Source organism: Pseudophryne corroboree, chromosome 2 (genome assembly GCF_028390025.1).
Source record: "Pseudophryne corroboree isolate aPseCor3 chromosome 2, aPseCor3.hap2, whole genome shotgun sequence".
NCBI lineage: Eukaryota > Metazoa > Chordata > Amphibia > Anura > Myobatrachidae > Pseudophryne > Pseudophryne corroboree.
In genome coordinates, this window is record NC_086445.1 from 80,887,909 (window position 1) to 80,915,096 (window position 27,188).

The 27,188-nt window shown below is 47.7% G+C and overlaps 1 protein-coding gene across 4 annotated transcripts in view; it reads right to left on the minus strand.

The window, feature by feature from the left end:
- PIWIL4 (piwi like RNA-mediated gene silencing 4) overlaps nt 1–27,188 on the minus strand; it is a 733,536-nt gene that overhangs the window by 415,557 nt on the left and 290,791 nt on the right. The gene's annotated exons all lie outside the window — the stretch shown is intronic.

Sequence of the window (27,188 nt, forward strand, 5' to 3'; positions counted from 1 at the left end):
GCACTGAGGTGCAGAAGTGCTTGGAGGCACTGAGGTGCTTGGAGGCACTGAGGTGCAGAAGTGCCTGGAGGCACTGAGGTGCTTGGAGGCACTGAGGTGCAGAAGTGCCTGGAGGCACGGAGGTGCTTGGAGGTGCAGAGGTGCTTGGAGGCACTGAGGTGCTTGGAGGCACTGAGGTGCAGAAGTGCCTGGAGGCACAGCGGTGCAGAAGTGCCTGGAGGCACGGAGGTGTCTGGAGGCACGGAGGTGAATGGAGGCACTGAGGTGCCTGGAGGCACGGAGGTTCTTGGAGGCACGGAAGTGCTGAGGCACAGAGGTGCTGAGGCACGGAGGTTCTTGGAGGCACGGAAGTGCTGAGGCACGGAGATGCTGAGGCACGGAGATGCTGAGGCACGGAGATGCTGAGGCACGGAAGCCACAGGGATACGGGAGCTCTGGAGATCACAACTACAACAGCAATAAAACTGAAACACGGCAGCTGTGGTTTTCAATGGAGACTATGGAATACAGTACTGTGCCTTTAAGATAAACCACTACAGCTGTGCCTTTACATTGAGGCTCATGGAAACAGTAAAATCAGTGGCAACACAAAAGTAAACCAAACAGGGTAACAAGGGAACAGTTTCCACAGGAACTTAGGTACAAAGGTTACCTTTAGTGAGCTCAGCTTTAAGACTCACACAGAGCTGTGTGTGACACGAGGAACTGGCCCAGTTTCCAACTCAGCCTCCTGACTTATACTTCCTGGTCCTTGGTGATTGGTGAGCAGGATTAGGTGATGCAGAGAGTCTCAGGCTGGCAGAGGATTGGACAACTCTGGCTCAGGTGAACAGTCACTGCCATGTGACTACTCTAGACTAGGCTGTGATGTAGAATGAGGCCTAGCAGGCCGAGAGAACACTGAAGCCTGAACTTCTGCAAAATATAAGATGCTGGCTTTTAGGCCTAAACTACAGATTACTGAATTCAGCCTCACACAGGAGCTCACCACAGGTGGAGCTAATTAACTATTACCTTTCAGGCAGAGAACTCAGGAAAACTCAGTGCTGACAAGCTGTTTAACTCAGTGAGTAAAAAGACACAGGATCCGGGACAGATGGCAGGGGTAAGTCACCAAATCTGAAACCTACAGTCAGGATTGTGACAAGGGATCTCCTATGAGTAATTCCTGAAGATCTGGATACCAAGCCAGCCTTGGCCAGTCCGGAACAATGAGGATCGCCTGAACCTTTTTCTTCTTATGATCCGTAGCACCTTTGGAATGAGTGGAAGCGGAGGGAACACATACACCGACTGAAACACCCATGGTGTCACTAGGGCATCCACTGCTATTGCTTAAGGGTCCCTCGACCTGGACCAATATCTCTGAAGTTTCTTGTTGAGGCGAGACGCCATCATGTCTATTTGAGGAATTCCCCAACGACTTGTCACTTCTGCAAAGACCTCTTTATGAAGACCTCACTCTCCTGGATGGAGATCGTGTCTGCTGAGGTAGTCTGCTTCTTAGTTGTCCACTCCTGGAATGAAGATCGCTGACAGAGCGCTTGTATGTCTTTCTGCCCAGCGGAGAACTTTTGTGGCCTCTGCCATTGCCGCCCTGCTCTTTGTTCTGCCATGGCGGTTTATGTGCGCTACAGCTGTTATATTGTCCGACTGGATCAGGACGGGCAGATTGCGAAGATGTTCCGCTTGAAGGCCATTGTAAATGGCCCTTAACTCCAGAACGTTTATGTGTAGACAAATTTCCTGCCTTGACCATCTTCCCTGGAAGGTTTCCCCCGTCTGACTGCTCCCCAGCCTCGGAGACTCGCATCCGTGGTCACCAGGATCCAGTCCTGGATCCCGAACCTGCATCCCTCTAGGAGGTGAGAGCTGTGCAGCCACCACAGGAGTGAGATTCTGGTCTTGGAGGACAGGATTATTTTCCGGTGCATGTGCAGATGGGATCTGGACCACTTGTCCAACAGGTCCCACTGAAACACTCTGGCATGGAATCTGCCAAATTGAATGGCCTCGTAGGCCGCCACCATCTTCCCCTGCAATCGAGTGCATTGATGGATTGATACTCTCACTGGTTTCAGAATTTGTTTGACCAGATCTGAAATTCTAAAGCCTTTTCCACTGGAAGAAAGACTCTCTGTAATTCTGTGTCCAGAATCATTCCCAAAAACGACAGCCGTTTCGTCGGAATTAACTGTGACTTTGGCAAGTTTAGGAGCCAACCATGTTGTTGCAGAACTGTCAGGGAGAGCGTAATGTCCTGCACCAATTTGTCGTTGGATCTCACCTTTATCAGAAGATCGTCCAAGTACGGGATAATTGTGACTCCTTGCGTGCGCAGGAGAACCATCATTTCTGCCATTACCTTGGTGAAAATCCGTGGACAGACCAAACGGCAATGTCTGAAACTGGTAATGACAATCCTGAATGGCAAACCTCAGGTAAGCCTGATGCGGAGGATATATGGGGACGTGTAAGTAGGCATCCTTTATGTCGACCGACACCATAAAATCCCCTTCCTCCAGACTGGAGATCACTGCTCAGAGAGATTCCATCTTGAATTTGAATTTTCTTAGGTAGAAATTGAGGGATTTTAGGTTCAGAATTGGTCTGACCGAGCCGTCCGGCTTCGGGACCACGAACAGACTCGAATAAAAGCCTTCTCCCTGTTGTGACGGGGGAACCCTGATAATGACTTGATTTTGACACAACTTTTGTATTGCATCACATACTACCTCCCTGTCCGGAAGAGAAGCTGGTAAGGCCGATTTGAAAAATCGTCGAGGGGGAACGTCTTGAAACTCTAGTTTGTACCCCTGGGACACTATTTCTAATACCCATGGGTCCAGATCCGAACGAACCCAGAACTGACTGAAGAGTTTGAGACGTGCCCCCACCGGTGCGGACTCCCGCAGAGGAGTCCCAGCGTCATGCGGTGGATTTAGCAGAAGCCTGGGAGGACTTCTGCTCCTGGGAACCGGCCACAGCCGGAGATCTTTTACCTTTTCCTCTTCCTCTATTAGCAAGGAAGGAATAACCTTAGCCTTTTTTGTATTTATTTGGCCGAAAGGACTGCATCTGATAGTGGTGAGCTTTCTTTTGTTGTGGAGGAACATAAGGCAAAAAAAACAACTTACCCGCGGTAGCCGTAGATACCAAATCAGCGAGACCGTCACCAAACAAAACACCACCTTTATATGGGAGAGATTCCATATTTTTCTTTGAGTCGGCATCAGCATTCCATTGATGAATCCACAAATGTCCTCCTAGCTGAAACTGCCATGGCATTGGCCTTTGATCCCAAAAGGCCAATATCTCTCGCCGCTTCCTTTAGGTAGGCTGCAGCGTCCCTGATATAACCCAGCATTAAAAGGATGCTATCCCTATCTAGGGTATCTATATCAGATGACAAGTTATCTGCCCACTTCTCAATAGCACTACTCATCCACGCAGATGCAATGGTTGGTCTGAGTAGTGTACCTGTGGTGACGTAAATGGATTTTAACGTATTTTCCTGTCTACGATCCGCAGGATCCTTTAGGGCTGCCGTGTCAGGAGACGGTAGAGCCACCTTTTTAGACAACCGTGATAGAGCCTTGTCCACAATGGGGGGTGACTCCCACTTTTCTCTATCCCCAGAGGGAAATGGATACGCCACCGGAATCCTTTTGGGAATCTGAAACTTTTTGTCAGTATTTTCCCACAGCTTTTCAAAAAGAGTATTCATTTCATGAGAGGGAGGAAACGTTACCTCAGGTTTCTTTCCCTTATACATACAGACCCTTTTATCAGGAACAGTAGGGTCCTCAGTAATATGCAATACGTCTTTTATCGCCACAATCATGTACTGAATGTTCTTTACCAATTTTGGGTCTAATCTGGTATCACAATAGTCGACACTGGAGTCAGTGTCCGTGTCGGTATCTGTGTCTGCCAACTAAGCAAATGAACGCTTATGTGACCCCGAGGGGGTCTGGACTTGTAATAACACAACCTCCACAGATTTCTTCCATGCCTGATATTGAGACTTACTAATAAGAGCCACATTAGCATTCAAAGCATTCAACACATTTACCCAATCAGGAGTCGGCGGTGCCGACAGGGTCACTCCCACAGCTGTTTCTGTCCCTAATACAGTCTCCTCCTGGGCAGTGCACTCAGCCTCAGACATGCCGACACACGTGTACCGACACCTACAGACACACTGGGCATATAGGGGACAGACCCACAGTAAAGCCTGTCAGAGAAACACAGGGGGAGTTTGTCAGCTCACAACCCAGCGCTTATCCCGGTTCTGAAACTCTTATATAATGCCTCAGACCTGTAGCGCTTATATAATTAACTTATTTTGCACCAAATTAACTGTGCCCCCCCCCCCCCATCCCCCCGTTTTGCACCCTGTTACTTGTACAGCAGTGTTGAGGAAGGACCAGCGTCTCTGCAGCTCTGTGAAGAGAAAATGGCGCTGATGAGAGCTGAGGGCTAAGCCCCGCCCCCTTAATGGTGTGCTTCAGCCCCGCTATTTTTTAACATATTTATACTGGCGGGGGTTAGGATTTAGTGCCTAGGCACTTATACCACTCTTTGCAAGTCTCATATGAGATTTTTTATGCTGCCCAGGGCGCCCGCCTGCCCCCGCGCCCAGTAGTGCCGCTGTGTGTGGGAGCACAGCGCGCAGCGCTCGATTGCTGTGCGGTACTTCAGAAGCCGTCACTGAAGTCTTCTTTGCTTCTTCTACTCACCTGTCTTCTGACTTCTGGCTCTGCAAGTGGGGGGACGGCGGGCTCTAGGGATGAACCCCTAGGCGTACCTAGTGTTCCAAACCCTCAGGAGCTAATGGTGTCCTGTAGCCAAGAAGCAGAGCCTTTAAACTCACTGGAAGTAGGTCTGACTTCTCTCCCCTAAGTCCCATGAAGCAGGGAGACTGTTGCCAGGAGTCATCCTGAAAATAAAAAACCTAACATAAGTCTTTTTCAGAGAAACTCAGTAAAGCTCCTCAGAGTGCATCCAGTCTGCCTGGGCACAATTCTAAAACTGGAGTCTGGAGGAAGGGCATAGAGGGAGGAGCCAGTTCACACCCCTTTGAAAGTCTTAAAGTGCCCATGTCTCCTGCGGATCCCATCTATACCCCATGGTTCTTGAAGTGACCCCAGCATAGGACGTATGAGAAATAGGACATTCCAACATTGCCCTGCAGCTTTGAGTGCCGCCTTGATGGTTTACATAAGCCACTGTTGTGGCATTGTTTGATTGTACTTGAACAGGCCTGTTCCGTACCAGAGGAAGGGCGAGAGTCAGTGCATTGAACACTGCCCTCAGTTCCAGAATATTGATCGAAAGAATAGATTTTTCCCTGGTCCAATGACCCTGAAAAAAGTGTTGCTCAAACACCGCAGCCGGGTGGTATTCATGTGACCGCCGGTCAGCTGACCGACAGTCACATGACCTCCTCCACCAGCCCGACGGGTCACTATCCCGACGGTCGGCATGCCGACCAACAGGGACTATTTCCACTCGTGGGTGTCCACGACACCCATAGAGTGGGAATAGAACCCGTGGCAACCGCAGTTCGCCACCGAGCCCGCAACGTGGCGAGCCCGCAAGGTGCTTGCTGCACTCGCCCCTCCCCCGCTGGGATCCCGGCGTCGGTATGCTGCCGGGATCCCGGCGTCGGTAAGCTGACAGGAGGTCTGGTCAGCAGTACTACACCCCCGCTCCCTAATCCCCGAAGGCAGGTATCTGTTGTCAGTAGTACTTCAGAGAGGACTTTTATCAGTCACCCGTGGGCTTGCAGGAAAGTCACTGTCAGCTGAAGATAACTGAGGAGAATTTCCCTTGAACTTGCCAGAATCAGGAGATAGTCCAGGTATGGTAGGATTCGGATTCCCTAGCGACGGAGGTGCGCGTCATAACGGCTATGACCTTGGTGAAGATCCGAGGAGCCATAGCCCGTCCAAATGGTAGAGCCTGGAATTTGGTAGTGAAGGTCGCCAATAGCAAACCGCAGGAACTGCTGATGCGAGATTGGAATAGGAATATGCAGATATGCATCCTCTATATCCAGGGATACCCTATAGTCTCTGGGTTCCACAGCTAGAACTATTGAGCGCAGTGTTTCTATATGAAACGTTGATACTCATAAAATTAATCAAAGATTTGAGGTTGAGTATAGGCCGATAGGACCCATTGGGTTTCGGGACCAGAAACAGGGTAAAGTAATAACCTCTGCCCCTCTGCAGCTGAGGAACCGGCACAACCAGTCCTGTACTCAGGAGGGAGCTTACAACCATTTGTAGAGATTGCGCCTTCAACGGGTCTGACGGGAGCGCCGCTGAGCAGAACTGGTGAGGGGGATGTCTCTTAAATGAGACAGCGTACCTGTGAGACACAACTTCCAGTAACCAAGCATCTGAAGTGGTCGTGAGCCAGACCTTGGTGAACTGTAGAAGTCGGCCTCCCACCCTGAGGTCCCCCAGGGGTAGGCCCGCCCCGTCATGCGGCAGGCTTGCCATGTTTTGCAGCTGGCTGATGGGCTGCCCAGGACTGTTTCGCCTTGGGCTTGGATGGTTTGGAAACACGAGACTGTCTAGGTATGTTTGACCTTTCACTTTCCCATGAGGTCGAAAGAAACAAAAAGTGGTGCTTTTTACCTTCTGAGAACAAAGGGTTAGATGTGGGGAGAAAAGACGTCTCAGCGGCTGCCAATTCAGACACAATTTTATTTAGATATTCCCCAAATAAAATGTTATCAGGTCTTCTTGGAGTCCAGGTCCACTTTTCACGACCTCAACCACAGAATGCGGCGTGCCAGGACAGACGTAGTCGCCGCCTTGGCTGCCAACACTCCCGCCTCAGAGGACGCTTCTTGGATATTATAAGAAGTGGTGGTAATATGATACAGGTATTGTCTGGCATTGTCATAGATATCCTCAGGTAGCTCCTCCTCTAGCGCCTGAACCCACGCCTCAATACCTTTTTCGGCCCAAGAGGCAGCTATAGTGGGTCTATGAACAACTCCTGTAAAGGAGTAAATAGATTTCAGGCATCCCTCTATGCGCTTATTTGTCGGTTCCTTTACTGAGGTGACAGTGGTGACAGGCAGAATGGACGACACCACGAGGCGGGTGACATGAGAGTCCACCGGCGGTGGAGTCTCCAATTTGGTACATAGCTCTGCAGGGAGATGATAACGAGCCAAAGCCATTTTTGGGACAGGGAATTTCTGCCCTGGGTTAGACCAGGGTTACCGTCTGATGTCCACTAAATGATAAGAATGGGGTAAAACAGTTTGAACCACTTTCTGGTGTTTAAACTTGTCAGTTTTCTTTGCCACTGTAGTGGAATCCTCCTCATCAGTGATTTGGAGATTACGCTTAATAGCAATGATCAGGGCAGGGACATCTATCATTAAGGGAGAGTCCACGTCTGCCCACAGGACCATATGCTGTCCCTCCTCGTCAGAGGAGACCTCAGAGAGGTTTGCAGATTGAGAGGAGAAAGCAGGCCGCTTAGATGAATCAGGGACATGTGTCTGACCAGAGGCAGTTTTCTGTCTAACCAGAGACTGATTTAGTTGTTGCAGTTGGTTAGATGAATTTTTCGGCCAAGGCGGGTTTACGAAGGGGGCAATTTATGGGGGTAATGCTACAGGCGGCCCCATAGGGGGGGAGTACCCAGCAGGGCAGTGAATGATGCCCATGGTGGCTCCTGACTAGATGCAGGGACGCCGGATTGACTGAGAGGTGCATGACAAGCAGTACAGAGACCTTCATGTAATAATTCCTCCTCTGATAAATCTGCGGAGCACGCTCTGCATGATGCAGGAGCTTCCACTGATTTGCTGCCCTTTTTGTTAGACATTGCACAATGTAAACAATTGGACTTACACAGTACGATATACTGCCAGAAAAATAACAACAATCTGTGGAATAAACAGATAAGGTATAGAGTGACTGTGACACAGATGAAATATACGTATATATGAATAAACACTGTGTACAACTATATTACTTGACATAGACACACCTAGCCCAGGGTATAGAATATAGTGATATATATATATATAGTTAGCAGCTGGTTGGTTGGTACTTTATCTCTCCCAAATTTATCACTCTCCAAGGCTTTGTACATCTGCCCCATAATGTGATAAAAACTAGGGGAATAATTGGGTCACTTACAGACTGATAAAGATACATAGCACCGACGCTGACCCATACCTTTCAGTCATGCATCAAATGTAAAGCCCAGTGGGAGATATATCACAGCTTGGAGAGAGATAAAGTGGAGTGGAATTAACTTATTAGTTCCTGTCATTTTTCAAACACAGCCTGTAACATGGCAGTTAGGAGCTGATTGGTTAGTACTTTGGGGCAGATGTACTAAACAGTGAAAAGAGTGGAGAAGTGAGCAAGTGGAGAAGTTGCCCATGGCAACCAATCAGCTGCTCTGTATAATTTTATAGTATGCAAATTCTAAGTGTTACATCAATGCTGATTGGTTGCCATGGGCAACTTCTCTACTGGCTCACTTCTCCACTCTTTTACTGCATAGTACATATCCTTGTTTCTCTCCAAGCTTTTCCCCTTAGAGTACTGGGTGTTGGTTGTAGTAATGCGGCCTATAAGGTGTCCAAATGCTAAAACTTTTTATGTTGGGACGATCACAGGAGAGTAGATTGTCTACCCGGATCGTTACAAGCACTAATGAACCTGCTGGATCTCTAGAACCCAGGTAAGTAGGCCTCTGGCTTTTTTTCAACATACCTAATGGAGTAAGCCAGTTTTCTACTTTAAAACACGTCCTATAAAATTACTTTGGGCAGCGTTCCCCTCTCCAGGCATCGGCAACAATTGTTATAGGATTTGTTTGGTAAGTGATCCCCTTACCCGCAAATTGTTTTTAGAATAATTTGAGAGGCGTTCCCCTCTCCAGCACCCGTGCCAACTGAAGAGCATCTAGCCACACTCATTCACCTAATAAGCTGTACTACTCTCCCTATCAGGGGACAAAGTTCAGGAGGGAAACATTCTTCAAAGGAAAAGAAGTATTAGAACTCGAGGGCATACATTGAGACTGGAGGGGGGGAGGTTCAGGGGAAATTTAAGGAAAAATTACTTCACATAAAGGGTAGTGGATAAGTGGAATAGCCTCCCATCAGAGGTGGTAGAGGCTAAGACTAAAGGGCAATTTAAACATGCTTGGGACAGGCATATGAATATCCTTACAAAGAATTAAGGTTAAAAAAGGGTTGAGGTTGCCTAAAGGATAAAATAAAAAAGGGGCAGACTAGATGGGCCAAGTGGTTCTTATCTGCCGTCAAATTCTATGTTTCTATGTGTGCTTTAAATGAAATACATTTTTTATAAGAAAACAAATTATATACGGGGATTGAATTAAAAGTGATTGAAGACCTGGACCAATCCGGAACATCACATCACATTCATCAGCATCAAGTTCTCCCTCGCATCTTATAGAGGTGCAAGGAAACTAGTGATGTAAGCACTACCATAAATGTCCAATCTCTGCGCAGGCAGTCAGGAATAGCCGCAAAGCCCCGTGGCGCGTGTAGTTAAATCGAATCGACCCAATAGAGTGTTTCTATACATCTACAAATGCAACCATTGCAGTATAGACCTTATTTAGCTTCAGTTGCAGTTTTGCTATTTTACAACCAGAATCCCGATCGTTGTTACAGCAGGACATGGAGGGGGGAAGGGGGGGTTGGGCAGTTTAGGCATTAGAAGGGTGGATAAGGGTTAGGCAATTTCAAGGGAAGGGTTAGGTTTAGGCAGTGGGGAAGGGAGGGTTAGGCACCACAGGGGAGAGTTAGCATTAGGCACCCACAAGGGAGGGTTAGGGGGGCAGGGGAGGCTTCGGGTACTTTCTGGGGGGCTGTCGGGATTCTGATGGCTGGGATGCCGCTGTTGGTATTCTGACGGCAGGCATCCCTTCCATGGGGATATCTTACTGAATCCATCGGGATATCATACAGCTCCATCGTTTACTTCTTTATTTCAGTAACTGATGCAAATGGGTTCCCGTAAGTACAGATTTGACTTTTTTGGAAAAGAAATAAGTTACACGGTACTAGGTATGGTGAGTGTGGAGGGTGCTCTAGCACTGCAATCTACTTATCTGCCAAAAACTGCGTCACAGAGAGCTGTTTGAGCTGGAGCGTTTTGTAGTAATGTTGATTCACTGTTGCACCTACTGGTACCCAGTCTTCCAAAATAACACTCTTGATAGCAAAGAAAACAATTAACATGGCTTTGAATTTGAATTAGCGTTGCTGTGCTTTCTTCTTTCTTGGTGATATTGGTGTTTTCCAGTGCATGGACTGGTGTTTTACCTCAGGATCGTACTGGAAGATCCATGTTTCATCACAGGTAATAACTGTAACTAAAAAATGTGAATCTGCTTGACTTTGTTCCAAAATGTCTTTGATACAAAATGTTGTCATATTAAGATCTTGATGCAAAACTTGTCTAACGTTTTTTTTATCGACGTTTACCATTTCTGCTGTCATTCGGGAGCTATCTCGATGGTCACTATGAACAATTTTCTCAATTGTTTCCACATTTTCGTTTGTTTTTATGTGCAAGGCATTCTGGGATGTTCATCATCTTCAACATCATCACAACCGTCACTAAATCTTTCATGCCACTCACACACACACACACACACACACAAGACATACAATCTGCCCAGTAACCCTCGGTTAGCACACGGAAAGATTATGTGGGCATTTTGTTCCATTTACATAAAAATGTCAAGTTAACACATCATTCTACTTTTGAACTGAGTGTTTTTGCGATGAACAGGAATCATTGAACTTAACTGAACGCTGTGTGACAGCAAACTCTCTGTGCAAGAGGGGAAATACTTGCAAATCTGTTTTGGGATAGTCCAAGGTCAATGTTCCCCCGCTCCCTTTTAACCCACTCAGTATGGTTTACTTATTGCAAGTACAGTCTCGCTATTAATAGCCGCACCTCATATATTTCTTGCCAAGCAAGGTCCCAAAGTCTGATGATCAGATATATATTATATGCCCCCCTAGTTTAGCTAGTCTCACAAACCCATTGGCAATCTCCAATACGCAGTCTTGAAAAAGCTCAAATGGATTAAAAAAATAAAAACATAAGACGATGATGATACTCGCTCCTAGACAATGTGTAATAAGCAAATCAAAGCGTCTGGTTGGTCGGGGGGGGGGGGGGGGGTGGGGTGATTATGCCCCAGAATGCCTGTTACCACATTTACTCCTGGAGGTCCATTAAGTTCATGTATTTGCATTGTGGCTCTGCAAGAAACAAATCGCTTAATTTTTTTTTTTTTTTATTCCAAATGAACTAGAAAAAAGATTTCCAGTGTATTTCAAAGCCTAATCAAGAGGACTTCAGATGAGTCAGTATTTTAATAAAATCATTGAAACAACCGGTGTCTATGTGTTTTGTTTCCTATTAGTCCCCATAACTTCTGCTTACACGCCCCAATTTCACCTCTCCAGGCTCACGTGCAAGTGACACTTGACTAAATTTGGATGCATTTTACTGTAGATGCGCAGTGCGGCTCAACACATCTTTGTAATTGTATATCAGCCTCTGGGTGGGATGTAAGCACTAAAATGCAGTTTTCTAAGGTTTTCACAATCAGTATATGGCTCAAGCTCCCGAAAGCAAAACTTTTCAGATCTTGTGCCATCTATAGATGGTGTTGCCTATAGAAAATAAGAATTTACTTACCGATAATTCTATTTCTCGTAGTCCGTAGTGGATGCTGGGAACTCCGTAAGGACCATAGGGGGGGGGGGGAGATAGCGGCTCCGCAGGAGACTGGGCACAAAAGTAAAGCTTTAGGACTACCTGGTGTGCACTGGCTCCTCCCCCTATGACCCTCCTCCAAGCCTCAGTTAGGATACTGTGCCCGGACGAGCGTACACAATAAGGAAGGATTTTGAATACCGGGTAAGACTCATACCAGCCACACCAATCACACCGTACAACTTGTGATCTGAACCCAGTTAACGGCATGATAACAGAGGAGCCTCTGGAAAGATGGCTCACAACAACAATAACCCGATTTAGTTAACAATAACTATGTACAAGTATTGCAGACAATCCGCACTTGGGATGGGCGCCCAGCATCCACTACGGACTACGAGAAATAGAATTATCGGTAAGTAAATTCTTATTTTCTCTGACGTCCTAGTGGATGCTGGGAACTCCGTAAGGACCATGGGGATTATACCAAAGCTCCCAAACGGGCGGGAGAGTGCGGATGACTCTGCAGCACCGAATGAGAGAACTCCAGGTCCTCCTCAGCCAGAGTATCAAATTTGTAGAATTTAGCAAACGTGTTTGCCCCTGACCAAGTAGCTGCTCGGCAAAGTTGTAAAGCCGAGACCCCTCGGGCAGCCGCCCAAGATGAGCCCCCTTCCTTGTGGAATGGGCTTTTACAGATTTTGGCTGTGGCAGGCCTGCCACAGAACGTGCAAGCTGAATTGTACCACAAATCCAACGATCAATAGTCTGCTTAGAAGCAGGAGCACCCAGCTTGTTGGGTGCATACAGGATAAACAGGGAGTCAGATTTTCTGACTCCAGCCGTCCTGGAAACATATATTTTCAGGGCCCTGACAACGTCCAGCAACTTGGAGTCCTCCAAGTCCCTAGTAGCCGCAGGTACCACAATAGGCTGGTTCAGGTGAAACGCTGAAACCACCTTAGGGAGAAATTGTGGACGAGTCCTCAATTCTGCCCTGTCCGTATGAAAAATCAGGTAAGGGCTTTTATAAGATAAAGCCGCCAATTCTGACACGCGCCTGGCCGAAGCCAGGGCCAACAGCATGACCACTTTCCATGTGAGATATTTCAAATCCACAGATTTAAGCGGTTCAAACCAATGTAATTTTAGGAACCCCAAAACTACATTTAGATCCCAAGGTGCCACTGGAGGCACAAAAGGAGGCTGTATATGCAGCACCCCCTTGACAACGTCTGAACTTCAGGAACTGAAGCCAGTTCTTTCTGGAAGAAAATCGACAGGGCCGAAATCTGAACCTTAATGGATCCTAATTTTAAGGCCCATAGACACTCCTGTTTGCAGGAAATGCAGGAATCGACCCAGTTGAAATTCCTCCGTTGGGGCCTTCCTGGCCTCGCACCACGCCACATATTTCCGCCAAATGCGGTGATAATGCTTTGCGGTCACATCCTTCCTGGCTTTGATCAGAGTAGGAATGACTTCTTCCGGAATGCCTTTTTTCTTCAGGATCCGGCGTTCAACCGCCATGCCGTCAAACGCAGCCGCGGTAAGTCTTGGAACAGACAGGGTCCTTGCTGGAGCAGGTCCCTTCTTAGAGGTAGAGGCCACGGGTCCTCTGTGAGCATCTCTTGAAGTTCCGGGTACCAAGTCCTTCTTGGCCAATCCGGAGCCACGAGTATAGTTCTTACTCCTCTCCGTCTTATAATTCTCAGTACCTTGGGTATGAGAGGCAGAGGAGGGAAACACATACACTGACTGGTACACCCATGGTGTTACCAGAGCGTCCACAGCTATTGCCTGAGGGTCCCTTGACCTGGCGCAATACCTGTCCAATTTTTTGTTGAGGCGGGACGCCATCATGTCCACCTTTGGTTTTTTCCAACGGTTTACAATCATGTGGAAGACTTCTGGGTGAAGTCCTCACTCTCCCGGGTGGAGGTCGCGCCTGCTGAGGAAGTCTGCTTCCCAGTTGTCCACTCCCGGAATGAACACTGCTGACAGTGCTATCACATGATTTTCCGCCCAGCGAAGAATCCTTGCAGCTTCTGCCATTGCCCTCCTGCTTCTTGTGCCGCCCTGTCTGTTCACGTGGGCGACTGCCGTGATGTTGTCCGACTGGATCAGCACCGGCTGACCTTGAAGCAGAGGTCTTGCTTGGCTTAGTGCATTGTAAATGGCCCTCAGCTCCAGGATATTTATGTGAAGTGATGTTTTCAGGCTTGACCACAAGCCCTGGAAATTTCTTCCCTGTGTGACTGCTCCCCAGCCTCGCAGGCTGGCATCCGTGGTCACCAGGACCCAGTCCTGAATGCCGAATCTGCGGCCCTCTAGAAGATGAGCACTCTGCAACCACCACAGAAGAGACACCCTTGTCTTTGGTGACAGGGTTATCCGCTGATGCATCTGAAGATGCGATCCGGACCATTTGTCCAGCAGGTCCCACTGGAAAGTTCTTGCGTGGAATCTGCCGAAAGGGATTGCTTCGTAGGAAGCCACCATTTTTCCCAGGACCCTTGTGCATTGATGCACTGACACTTGGCCTGGTTTTAGGAGGTTTCTGACTAGTTCGGATAACTCCCTGGCTTTCTCCTCCGGGAGAAACACCTTTTTCTGGACTGTGTCCAGGATCATCCCTAGGAATAGAAGACTTGTCGTCGGGATCAGCTGCGATTTTGGAATATTGAGAATCCAACCGTGCTGCCGCAACACTACTTGAGATAGTGCTACCCCGACTACCAATTGTTCCCTGGATCTTGCCCTTATCAGGAGATCGTCCAAGTACGGGATAACTAAAACTCCCTTCCTTCGAAGGAGTATCATCATTTCGGCCATTACCTTGGTAAAGACCCGGGGTGCCGTGGACAAACCAAACGGCAGCGTCTGAAACTGATAGTGACAGTTCTGTACCACAAACCTGAGGTATCCTTGGTGAGAAGGGTAAATTGGGACATGGAGGTAAGCCTCCTTGATGTCCAAAGACACCATGTAATCCCCTTCTTCCAAGTTCGCAATCACCGCTTTGAGTGACTCCATCTTGAATTTGAACCTGTGTATGTAAGTGTTCAAGGATTTCAGATTTAAAATAGGTCTCACCGAGCCGTCCGGCTTCGGTACCACAAACAGCGTGGAATAATACCCCTGTCCCTGTTGCAGGAGGGGTATCTTGATTATCACCTGCTGGGAATACAGCTTGTGAATGGCTTCCAATACCGCCTCCCTGTCGGAGGGAGACGTCGGTAAAGCAGACTTTAGGGGAGTGCCTGAGTCCGCTTGTAAAGCCCCAGCGTCATGCTGAGGACTTGGCAGAAACGGGAGAGGGCTTCTGTTCCTGGGAACTGGCTGTTTGCTGCAGCCTTTTTCCTCTCCCTCTGCCACGGGGCAGAAATGAGGAGCCTTTTGCCCGCTTGCCCTTATGGGGCCGAAAGGACTGCGTCTGATAATACGGCGTCTTCTTATGTTGAGAGGCTACCTGGGGTAAAAATGTGGATTTCCCAGCAGTTGCCGTGGCCACCAGGTCTGATAGACCTACCCCAAATAACGCCTCCCCTTTGTAAGGCAATACTTCCATATGCCTTTTGGAATCAGCATCACCTGACCATTGCCACGTCCATAACCCTCTTCTGGCAGAAATGGACAGCGCACTTACTCTTGATGCCAGTCGGCAAATATCCCTCTGTGCATCCCGCATATATAGAAATGCCTCTTTCAAATGCTCTATAGTCAGTAATATACTGTCCCTATCCAGGGTATCAATATTGTCAGTCAGGGAATCCGACCAAGCCACCCCAGCACTGCACATCCAGGCTGAGGCGATTGCTGGTCGCAGTATAACACCCGTGTGAGTGTATATACATTTTAGGATATTCTCCTGCTTTCTGTCAGCAGGTTCCTTAAGGGCGGCCCTATCAGGAGACGGTAGTGCCACCTGTTTTGACAAACGTGTGAGCGCTTTATCCACCTTAGGGGGTGTTTCCTAACGTGCCCTATCCTCTGGCGGGAAGGGGTATGATGCTAATAACCTTTTAGGAATTATCAGTTTTTTATCGGGGGAAACCCACGCTTCATCACACACTTCATTTAATTCCTCAGATGCAGGAAAAACTACAGGCAGTTTTTTCTTACCAAACATAATACCCTTTTTAGTGGTACTTGTATTATCAGAATTATGTAAAACATTTTTCATAGCATCAATCATGTAACGTGTGGCCCTACTGGAAGTCACATTCGTCTCTTCATCGTCGACACTGGAGTCAGTATCCGTGTCGGCGTCTGTATCTGCCATCTGAGGTAACGGGCGTTTTAGAGCTCCTGATGGCTTTTGAGACGCCTAGACAGGCACGAGCTGAGTAGCCGGCTGTCTCATGTCATCAACCGTCTTTTGTAAAGAGCTGACACTGTCACGTAATTCCTTCCATAAGCTCAGCCACTCAAGTGTCGACTCCCTAGGGGGTGACATCTCCATTACAGGCAATTGCTCCGCCTCCACACCATTTTCCTCCTCATACATGTCGACACAATCGTACCGACACACAGCATACACACAGGGAATGCTCTGATAGAGGACAGGACCCCACTAGCCCTTTGGGGAGACAGAGGGAGAGTATGCCAGCACACACCAGAGCGCTATATATATACAGGGATAACCTTATAGAAGTGTTTTTCCCCTTATAGCTGCTGTTTTATTTATACTGCGCCTAATTAGTGCCCCCCTCTCTTGTTTTACCCTTTTCTGTAGTGCAGGACTGCAGGGGAGAGTCAGGGAGACGTCCTTCCAGCGAAGCTGTGAGGGAAAATGGCGCCCGTGTGCTGAGGAGATAGGCTCCGCCCCCTTCTCGGCGGACTTTTCTCCCGCTTTTTGCTGTATTCTGGCAGGGGTTAAAATACATCCATATAGCCCTGGGGGTTATATGTGATGTATTTTCGCCAGCCAAGGTGTTTCTATTGCTGCTCAGGGCGCCCCCCCCCCAGCGCCCTGCACCCTCAGTGACCGGAGTGTGAAGTGTGCCTGAGGAGCAATGGCGCACAGCTGCAGTGCTGTGCGCTACCTTGGTGAAGACTGATGTCTTCTGCCGCCGATTTTCCGGACCTCTTCTTGCTTCTGGCTCTGTAAGGGGGCCGGCGGCGCGGCTCTGGGACCGGACTCCGAGGCTGGGCCTGTGTTCGGTCCCTCTGGAGCTAATGGTGTCCAGTAGCCAAGAAGCCCAAGCTGGCTGCAAGCAGGCAGGTTCGCTTCTTCTCCCCTTAGTCCCTCGATGCAGTGAGCCTGTTGCCAGCAGGTCTCACTGAAAATAAAAAACCTAAAACTAAACTTTTACTAAGAAACTCAGGAGAGCCTCCTAGAATGCACCCTTCTCGGCCGGGCACAAAAATCTAACTGAGGCTTGGAGGAGGGTCATAGGGGGAGGAGCCAGTGCACACCAGGTAGTCCTAAAGCTTTACTTTTGTGCCCAGTCTCCTGCGGAGCCGCTATCCCCCCCCCCCCCCCCATGGTCCTTACGGAGTTCCCAGCATCCACTAGGACGTCAGAGAAACATATAGGTTCTTTCAACAGATTTCCCTGGAAAAGGATTCAAAGGGATCCCTCGACGTCCCCTTGCTGCTTGCGCATGCATTGGCCAACGGCCACGCATGCACAATAGGACTCATGGATATAGATTGTAAGCTTGTGAGCAGGGCCTTCCTACCTCTATGTCTGTCTGTTTTTACCCAGTTTTGTCCTATTACTGTTGTTCCAATTGTAAAGCGCAACGGAATATGCTGCGCTATATAAGAAACTGTTAATAAATAAATAAATAATGGGAGATAAAGTTTATATGAAGATCTGCCCCTCACCCATAAATGTTGCTATGCAAGTGATAAAGGGTGGGATGAACTATGCAATACAGGATTGTGGACGAATAGAAGATAGGCACCTAGTACAGTAAAGGTATACTTAATAATGTGTTTTAACATGATATATATTTAGTGCTCTATTCATGGTTGTAGAATTGCACATTTAAAATGCATGGGCGAAGCACTTATCAGGAATGTGCAAGTTGTTGATTTTAATATGCATTAACATTTGGGGACAAATTGCCTTGGGACATTCTCACCTAGGAACTGATATATTAATGACCCCGGCACCAGCAAGGGGGTCCCTGGACAAGCAATTTCTTTGAGATGCAGTCCAGGAGAGTATTTTTGTGTCTGAGAGACACATAGGTGAAAAGACAATGGGGTAAATTTACTAACATTCGTAATTTTTCGTTTGAGGTCAAAGTTCAATCACGAATGACATCGAAAGTGTAAATATGCAACTTTTTGAATTTATTACGACTACTTTACTAAGCTGCCGTATTCTGCATTTTCGGTTTTTCCGATGTCGATGTCATTCGTTTTTTTAGGCAGTGTTTTACGTGAGTGACTTGTAAAACACTGCCGACTTTAATACAATGAATCTCGGCCGGATCTGAGAGATCCGTGCTGGGCTTCATTGTGCACCTTGTAAAAAAAATAAAAAATGTTTAAACTTAAAAAAAAAATTGCGTAGGGTCCCCCCTCCTAAGCCAAACCAGCCTCGGGCTCTTTGAGCCGGTCCTGGTTGCAAAAATATGGGGGAAAAATTGACAAGAGTTCCCCCATATTTAAACAACCAGCACCGGGCTCTGCGCCTGGTCCTGGTTCCAAAAATACGGGGGACAAAAAGCGTAGGGGTCCCCCGTATTTTTGAAACCAGCACCGGGCTCCACTAGCTGGACAGATAATGCCACAGCCGGGGGTCACTTTTATACAGAGCCCTGCGGCCGTGGCATTAAATACCCAACTAGTCACCCCTAACCGGGGTACCCTGGAGGAGTGGGAACCCCTTCAATCAAGGGGTCCCCCCCTCCAGCCACCCAAGGGCCAGGGGTGAAGCCCGAGGCTGTCCCCCCCATCCAAGGGCTGCGGATGGGGGGCTGATAGCCTTTGTTGAAAGTGTTGAATATTGTTTTTAGTAGCAGTACTACAAGTCCCAGCAAGCCTCCCCCGCAAGCTGGTACTTGGAGAACCACAAGTACCAGCATGCGGCTGAAAACCGGGCCCGCTGGTACTTGTAGTACTACTACTAAAAAAATACCCCAATAAAAACACAAGACACACACCTTGAAAGTATAACTTTAATACATACATCCACACCACCATATACACATACTTACCTTATGTTAACACGAGGGTCGGTCCTCTTCTCCATGTAGAATCCATGGTGTACCTGTTGAAAAAATTATACTCACAAAATCCAGGGTAGAAGGCTCCTCTGCTTGTAATCCATTTGTAATCCACGTACTTGTCAAAATAAAAAAACGGACACCCGACCTCGAACTGAAAGGGGCCCCATGTTTTCACATGGGACCCCTTTCCCCGAATGCCAGGAACCCCCTCTGACTTATGTCTAAGTGGGTTCCATCAGCCAATCAGGGAACGCCACGTTGTGGCATCCTCCTGATCGGCTGTGTGCTCCTGTACTGTCTGACAGGCGGCACACGGCAGTGTTACAATGTAGCGTGTGTATATGGTGGTGTGGATGTATGTATTAAAGTTATACTTTCAAGGTGTGTGTCTTATGTTTTTATTGGGGTATTTTTTTAGTAGTAGTACTACAGGTACCAGCGGGCCCGGTTTTCCTCCGCATGCTGGTACTTGTGGTTCTCCAAGTACCAGCTTGCGGGGGAGGCTTGCTGGGGCTTGTAGTACTGCTACTAAAAACAATATTCATTTTTTTACACAATGGCTATCAGCCTCCCATCCGCAGCCCATGGATGGGGTGGACAGCCTCGGGCTTCACCCCTGGTCCTTGGGTGGCTGGAGGGGGGGGGACCCCTTGATTGAAGGGGTCCCCACTCCTCCAGGGTACCCCGGCCAGGGGTGACTAGTTGGTTATGTAATGCCAGGGCCGCCGGGAGCTATATAAAAGTGTCCCCCGGCTGTAGCATTATGTATCTGGCTAGTGGAGCCCAGTGCTGGTTTCAGAAATACAGGGGACCCCTACGCTTTTTGTCCCCCGTATTTTTGGAACCAGGACCAGGCGCAGAGCCCGGTGCTGGTTGTTTAAATATGGAGGAACCTCTATCATTTTTTCCTCCATATTTTTGCAACCAGGACCGGTTCAAAGAGCCCGAGGCTGGTTTTGCATAGGAGGGTGGACCCCACGCAATTTTTTTTCTAAAAATGAACACTTTCCCATCCCCTTCCCACTGATAAACATGCACGGATCTCATGGATCCCTGCATGCCTATCCAAACACGGGATAAAAAAGCAGGTCTGTTTTTTTTAGCACTTTTTTACGAATTGTATTTCATCACGGCAGTGTTTGGCTATTGTCGGCAGTGTTTGTGATTTGCACTTTTTAGTAAATTCCCGATTTCTACCAAATTGCAGGCGTATTTGACCGATGGTGTATTGATTCGTGATTTTTTCCTAGGACTTCCAAAATATTACGAATGCCCTCATCACTGCCGAAATTTTTGCTTAGTAAATTACCGAAATGACACTTTGAAGAAAAAACGGCATCTCGGTCAAAATCGGGACCTTAGTAAATATACCCCAATATTGTTGGGTTTCAGAATTTCATGCTGTTCCTAAGAAGTTGTTAAGATTCTGATTATACTTAACTGGATTTAGTATAGATATGTGAAAGGGGGAGATGCAATTTAAATTTTAGTTATATTTACATTTGTGAAAGAGACAGGAACATGTTAAACAGATTTTGCTTGGGAAAGTACACTGGTTTAGTTTACATATGAAAGAGAGCAGGAAATTACCTTATCTAGTTATTTAACCCTTTTGAAATTTAATCTATACTTATTTATATTTTGCGAGATAGCCTGATTGGTTAAAAAGACCCAGGGTGGTACTACCCCTGTGGTATTGTGTGTTGAGATAAAAATGAGGCCTGCAAGCCTCAGAGTGTGTACATCTTCTGTGACATCTTGAAGAGGGGAACTGCTGTAACATTGTATGCAGTATCCTCTTGCAAAAGGGAAGGGTCTCGTTAGGACTATTTGAGCAAATATACTCCTTGCCTCAAAGACAACTGTCTTCATCTTGTGACTACCAGGAATGTGACAAACGCAGTTCCGTTCTCCGCCTGTCCTGGAGTGAGACCTGCATCTCCAAGCTCCACTTTCTGACAGATACCGATGTAGGGCCTGGTCAGTGACCAGTGGGGATCAGCCGACACCCAGGAGGTGTGGCAGCAGCGTGTCTATGCATACACAGCAGTAGGTGGAATTCAGGTGCTGGTGGTACATGCAAGAGCAGAAACCGAGGTTTCAGGTGCCGGTAGTAGGAGCCTGATGGCGGCAGTAAAAGGTGGTCACTGACGGTAAGAGGGAATCTCCTACTGGCCAGGTCCTGCGAGACCCAAAACCCAATCTGTGATCACTTAGCGCAAGCAGTAAGGACGCATCCGGTCACAATGATACATCCCGCCCACAATCTGATCACCATGTGGTTGAGCTGGTTAAATTTGGTGATGTTGAAGGGAAAATCTCAGTTTTCTCAAGAACCGTGGTATATATAGAAGACTGCTTTCAGGTGAGAGCAGTTACTGGCAGAGCAACTAAATTAATTATATTTCATTAGTCACAGTCACAAATACCTGCTCAATACAAAATAGTACATACAGATGTATCCTCATACAGCTGTGCTTACAGCCCCTCTTGGCATGCCAGGTCCCATGAGACTTCGTTAGCGGTGGGCGTCTTTTTTGCCAAAAATGCGTGTCAGCATACGTAGTGCTACGATTCAGCTGCTGCAGTTCCATTGTGCTTCATATACAGACTCGCACACACATATACAAGTGTCGCATATCAAATTAATCAGAAGTCTACCAGTACGTCCCCTTGCAAATTAGATGAATTTTCAAGAGAAGAAAAAAAAAGCGCATTGCAAGGCACCTGTCATCTCCCGCTGCATGGTGTGTACAGGCTAGATGTATCAGGACACATCTGTGGATAACGAATCTCATACATAACGAAGTTTCATTTTTCCCCCCAAAAAAATAATTTTCAGTCTATATATAGCACTGTATAAAATGCTGATGCTATAGAAATAACAAGCAATAGCAATAATACGTGCAACCTGTCTCATGTTGCTGCTTCAAGATCACAATAGGCAGATGCATCACTTTGTATTACTGTCATTGTTAATAAGCTTCATAGCCAGCAACGGATCATCTGCAAACTCAAAGCTGCCTTAATAACCAGTGCATTTGATGGATCTTTCCCTATCTCTAACACTGTACTGGGATTGTCAATGCATGAAAGTGGACAAGTATGCAAAGAACCCAGTGCATGCCGGCCGTCACAGTGCTCATTAATGAATGAGTAATGAAGTTTTGTGTGCTGGGGAAGTGGGAGTGTGTGCTGGGGGAGAGATCAGCTTTTTAAGGAACCCTGGAAATTATGTCAGTAATAAGTGATAGTTGTGTTTTGAATGGAAAATATTGTAAGCCAGAGTTTCTAAACTTGGTCCTCGAGGTACCCTAGCAGTCCAGGTTTTAAAGATATCCATGGCTCAGCACACATGGTTAGATCAAATTGACTGAGATACTACAGTAAGTAAGTTGCCTGTAGCCAAGCACGGATATGCTTAAGACCTAGTCCAATAGGATGATTGTGGACTGAGTTTGGGAACCACTGGTGTAAGCAACCTATAACTGAACAGAGAACAGGGTAAGCCTTGGGACAGGGCATTAACGTGGATCTCTGTATTCTTATTATAGAGGTTGTCCATGTTGGGGCAATCTTCTTGTGATTTGTGACTGAAAGACGAGGCTGAAGAACATGGACTTTGAATAAATGAAGACGTCTGCGAGAACTGCCATTAGCACCTGGAGCTCCTCTACGACCTGGGACCCTATAAGTGCTTCCACGAGTGGTGACTGCCTTAGAAAGCAGTACTGCAGTAGCGTTTAGGTAACTGATAGATGAGTGCAACCAGGACCAGGGCACCAGAAGTAACCTGGGAGCATAGAGCTGGAGAACCTTTCACAAGGAGGTAACCTGAAGCACTGGCAATCTCCCTCTGGGCCAGCCCCCTTTTGTAAGGGGAGAACACACAGGATTGGCTGGACACAGAATGGGAACTTAATTGGTAATGCTCTGGTCTTCAACATGGCTGCCGACCAGCACAGGAGACATACTCAGCTGTTAGCACACAGCTTTAGCCAGCTTCTGACTCTGACACACTTTACTGTGTCACCCTTGAGGACCTTACCGCAGCGATCCCCGTTGCAGCGCCAGGCACTCCAGACCCCCGGCCCCCGCACTTCTGTCCAGGTGGACCCGCCGCCAGCAGCTCCCTGCCGCTGCAGCCGCGCCAACCAGCGGGACGGCAACCCCTGGAAGGTAAGGCTCCGGAGCCTGACAGTACCCCCTCCCCCCCTTTTAGGCTGGGCTCCGAACACCCTTGTGCTTTCATTGGGTTCTTGGTATGAAAGGCCCGGACTAATCTTGGAGCGTGGACGCCTCTTTAGAAACCCAGGACCTTTCCTCTGGTCCATATCACTTCCAATCAATAAGATATTGGAGACGACCATATCTTTTACGACAGTCAGGGATCCCATGAACTTCAAATTCTTCTCCTTGAGCAGCTTGTACCTTGGGAGGTCTAGGGAGCGCAGCCCGAAAACGGTTAAGTATGAGAGGCTTCAGTAAGGAGATGTGAAATGCATTTGGGATTTTCAAGTACGGAGGCAACGTAACCTTGTATGCTACTGGATTCAATACTTTTTTTAATAGGATATGGTCCAATGAATCTGTGGGCAAATTTCTTGGAAATCCAGACTTGATCCCCCACTATGAGACTAGGGACAGCCTTCCGTTTCCGATCTGCAATTTTTTTTTTTTTATTGGATGTTTTAAGCAAAGCCTCATGAACTTGTCTCCGCATCTTAGTGAATTGCTGAAGGGCTAACTCTGCAGCAGGTACTTCGAGAGCTGGAAGAGATTGAAAAAGAGGAACACGTGCATGAAGTCCATAATTCATATGTGTGAATTCCACAGGCTGTGGAATGGGTAGCGGAATGGTAAAGATTATTATGAGCGAATTCCGCAAATGGAAGATAGTCTAGCCAATCATCCTGAGAAGAAGACATGAAGAGTCGCAGGAAAGTCTCTAAGTCTTGGTTCACTCTCTCAGTCTGGCCATCCGATTGGGTATGGTACATTATGCAGAGGAGAAAATAGGATTTTAATTACCTACCGGTAAATCCTTTTCTCGTACTCCGTAGAGGATGCTGGGATCCACATTAGGTACCATGGGCTATAGACAGGTCCCTTGGAAGCCATGGGCACTTTAAGAGTTTAATAGTGTGGGCTGGCTCCTCCCTCTTTGCCCCTCCTACCAGACTCAGTCTAGAAACTGTGCCCGAGGAGACGGACATACTTCGAGAGAAGGAAATACACAAGATAGTGGTGAGATTCACACCAGCTCACACATAACAACAGAAGACCAAGCTAACCAGCTTGAATCAAGTCAACAACGGCTGACCAACTTAACCAAGTAACAATGCAGTACTTAACCAAGGAACAAAGCAGTACTGAACCAAGTAACAACTGCAGGAAAATGAAGCACTGGGCAGGCATCCAGCATCCTCTACGGACTACGAGAAAAGGATTTACCGGTAGGTCATTAAAATCCTATTTTCTCTTACGTCCTAGAGGATGCTGGGGTCCACATTAGTACCACGGGGATGTACCAAAGCTCCCAGTTTGGGAGGGAGAGCGCGGAGGCTCCTGCAGAACCGTTTGACCAAACTTTAGGTCCTCAGAGGACAAAGTGTCAAACTTGTAGAACTTAGCAAACGTGTTCGGCCCTGACCAAGTTGCTGCTCGGCAAAGTTGTAAAGCCGAGACACCCCGGGCAGCCGCCCAGGAAGAACCCACTTTACGAGTACAGTGGGCCTTAACGGATTAAGGACACAGCAATCCTGCCATAGAATAAGCATGCTGGATAGTAAACCTGACCCAGCAAGAAATCGTCTTCTTAGAAGCAGGCCACCCAACCTTGTTGGGATCATAAAGGACAAACAGAGCGTCAGACTTTCTGTGAAGAGAAGTTCTCTTCACATAATTCTTCAAAGCCCTCACAACATCCAAGGACTTTGAAGCAATTGAGGAGTGAGTAGCCACTGGCACCACAATAGGTTGGTTGATTTGAAAAGCCGACACAACCTTCGGAAGAAATTGCTGACGCGTCCTGGGCTCAGCTCTGTCTTCATGAAAAATCAAGTAGGGGCTCTTGTAGGACAATGCCCCCAATTCCAACACATGTCTAGCAGATGCCAATGCCAACAGTGTGACAGTCTTCCAAGTAAGAAACTTGACCTCAACTTCCTGCAAAGGCTCGAACCAATCCGATTGCAGGAACTGCAGTACCAAGTTAAGGTCTCAAGGTGCCGCTGGAGGCACAAAGGGAGGTTGGATGTGCAGAACTCCCTTCCAAAAAGTCTGAACCTCAGGGAGGGCAGCCAACTGTTTCTGGAAGAAAATGGATAGGGCCAAAATCTGGACTTTTACGGAGCCCAGGCGCAGGCCCACATCCACCTCTGCTTGCAGGAAGAGGAGAAAATGTCCAAGTTGAAACTCCACCGTAGGAAATTTCTTGGATACACACCAAGATAAATACTTTTTCCAAATGCGATGGTAGTGTTTAGACGTTACTCCTTTCCTAGTCTGTATCAGGGTAGGAATGACTTTGTTCGGAATGCCCTTCCGAGCTAGTATCTGGCGTTCAACCTCCATACCGTCAAACGTAGCCGCGGTAAGTCTTGATAAGTGAACGGCCCCTGCTGCAGCAGGTCCTCCCGAAGAGGAAGAGGCCTCGGATCTTCCAGCAGTAACTCCAGAAGATCCGCATTCAAAGCTCTTTTTGGCCAGTCCGGAGCAATTAGGATCGCCTGAACTCTTATTCACTTTATTAGTTTGAGAATCCTTGGGATGAGTGGAAGTGGAGGGAACACATACACTGACTTGAACACCCACAGAGTTACCAGGGTGTCCACTGCCACTGCCTGTGGATCCCTAGACCTAGAACAATACCTCCGAAGCTTCTTGTTGAGGAATGAGGCCATCAAGTCTATTTGAGGTACGCCCCAAAGACCTGTCACCTCTGCGAACATCTCTGAGTGGAGGCCCCACTCTCCCGGATGGAGATCGTGTCTGCTGAGGAAATCCGCTTCCCATTTGTCAACTCCCGGAATGAATATTGCTGACAGCGCCACCGCTTGCTTTTCCGCCAAGAGGATGATTCTTGTTACCTCTGACATTGCAGCTCTGCTCTTCGTTCCGCCTTGTCGGTTTATGTAGGCCACTGTCGTTACAATGTCCGACTGAACTTGAATGGACTGATCTTTTAGAACACAGGTTCTCAAACTCGGTCCTCAGGACCCCACACGGTGCATGTTTTGCAGGTCTCCTCACAGAATCACAAGTGACATAATTAGCTCCACCTGTGAACCTTTTAAAATGTGTCAGTGAGTAATTAATACACCTGTGCACCTGCTAGGTTACCTGCAAAACATTCACCGTGTGGGGTCCTGAGGACCGAGTTTGAGAACCACTGTTTTAGAAGATGTGCCGCTTGTAGAAGACCGTTGTACACGGCCCTTAGTTTCAGAATGTTTATCGGAAGGACGGATTCCCGACTTGACCACTTTCCTTGGAAGTTTTCCCCCTGGGTGACTGCTCCCCAACCTCTCAGACTTGCATCCGTGGTTAGGAGGATCCAATTCTGAATCCCGAACCTGCAACCCTCTAGTAAGTGAGAAGTTTGCAGCCACCAGAGGAACGATATTCTGGCTTTCGGTGACAGACGTATCCTCTGGTGCATGTGAAGATGAGATCCCGACCATTTGTCTAGGAGATCCAGTTGGAAAGACCGTGCATGGAATCTTCCGTAATGTAGAGCCTCGTAGGAGCAACCATCTTCCCCAGAAGGCGAATGCACTGATAAACCGATACCCGGGCTGGCTTCAGGACATTCCGGACCATTGTTTGTACTACCAATGCTTTCTCCTCTGGCAGAAACACCCTCTGTACTTCCGTGTCGAGGATCATCCCCAGAAAGGACAGTCTCCTTGTCGGCTCCAAATGCGACTTTGAAAGATTCAGGATCCATTCATGATCCTGGAGTAGTTGAGTCGTGAGAGCAATGCTCTGTAACAGCTTCTACCTGGAAGACGCTTTTATCACTAGGTCGTCCAGATAAGGAATTATGTTCACACCCTGCATGCGGAGGAGTAGCATCATCTCCACCATCACCTTGGTGAACACTCTTGGTGCTGTGAAGAGGTCAAACGGCAGCGCCTGGAATTGATAGTGACAGTCCAGTAGCGCAAATCTGAGATAAGCCAGCTGAGGCGGCCAGATCGGGATGTGAAGGTACGCATCCTTGATATCCAGG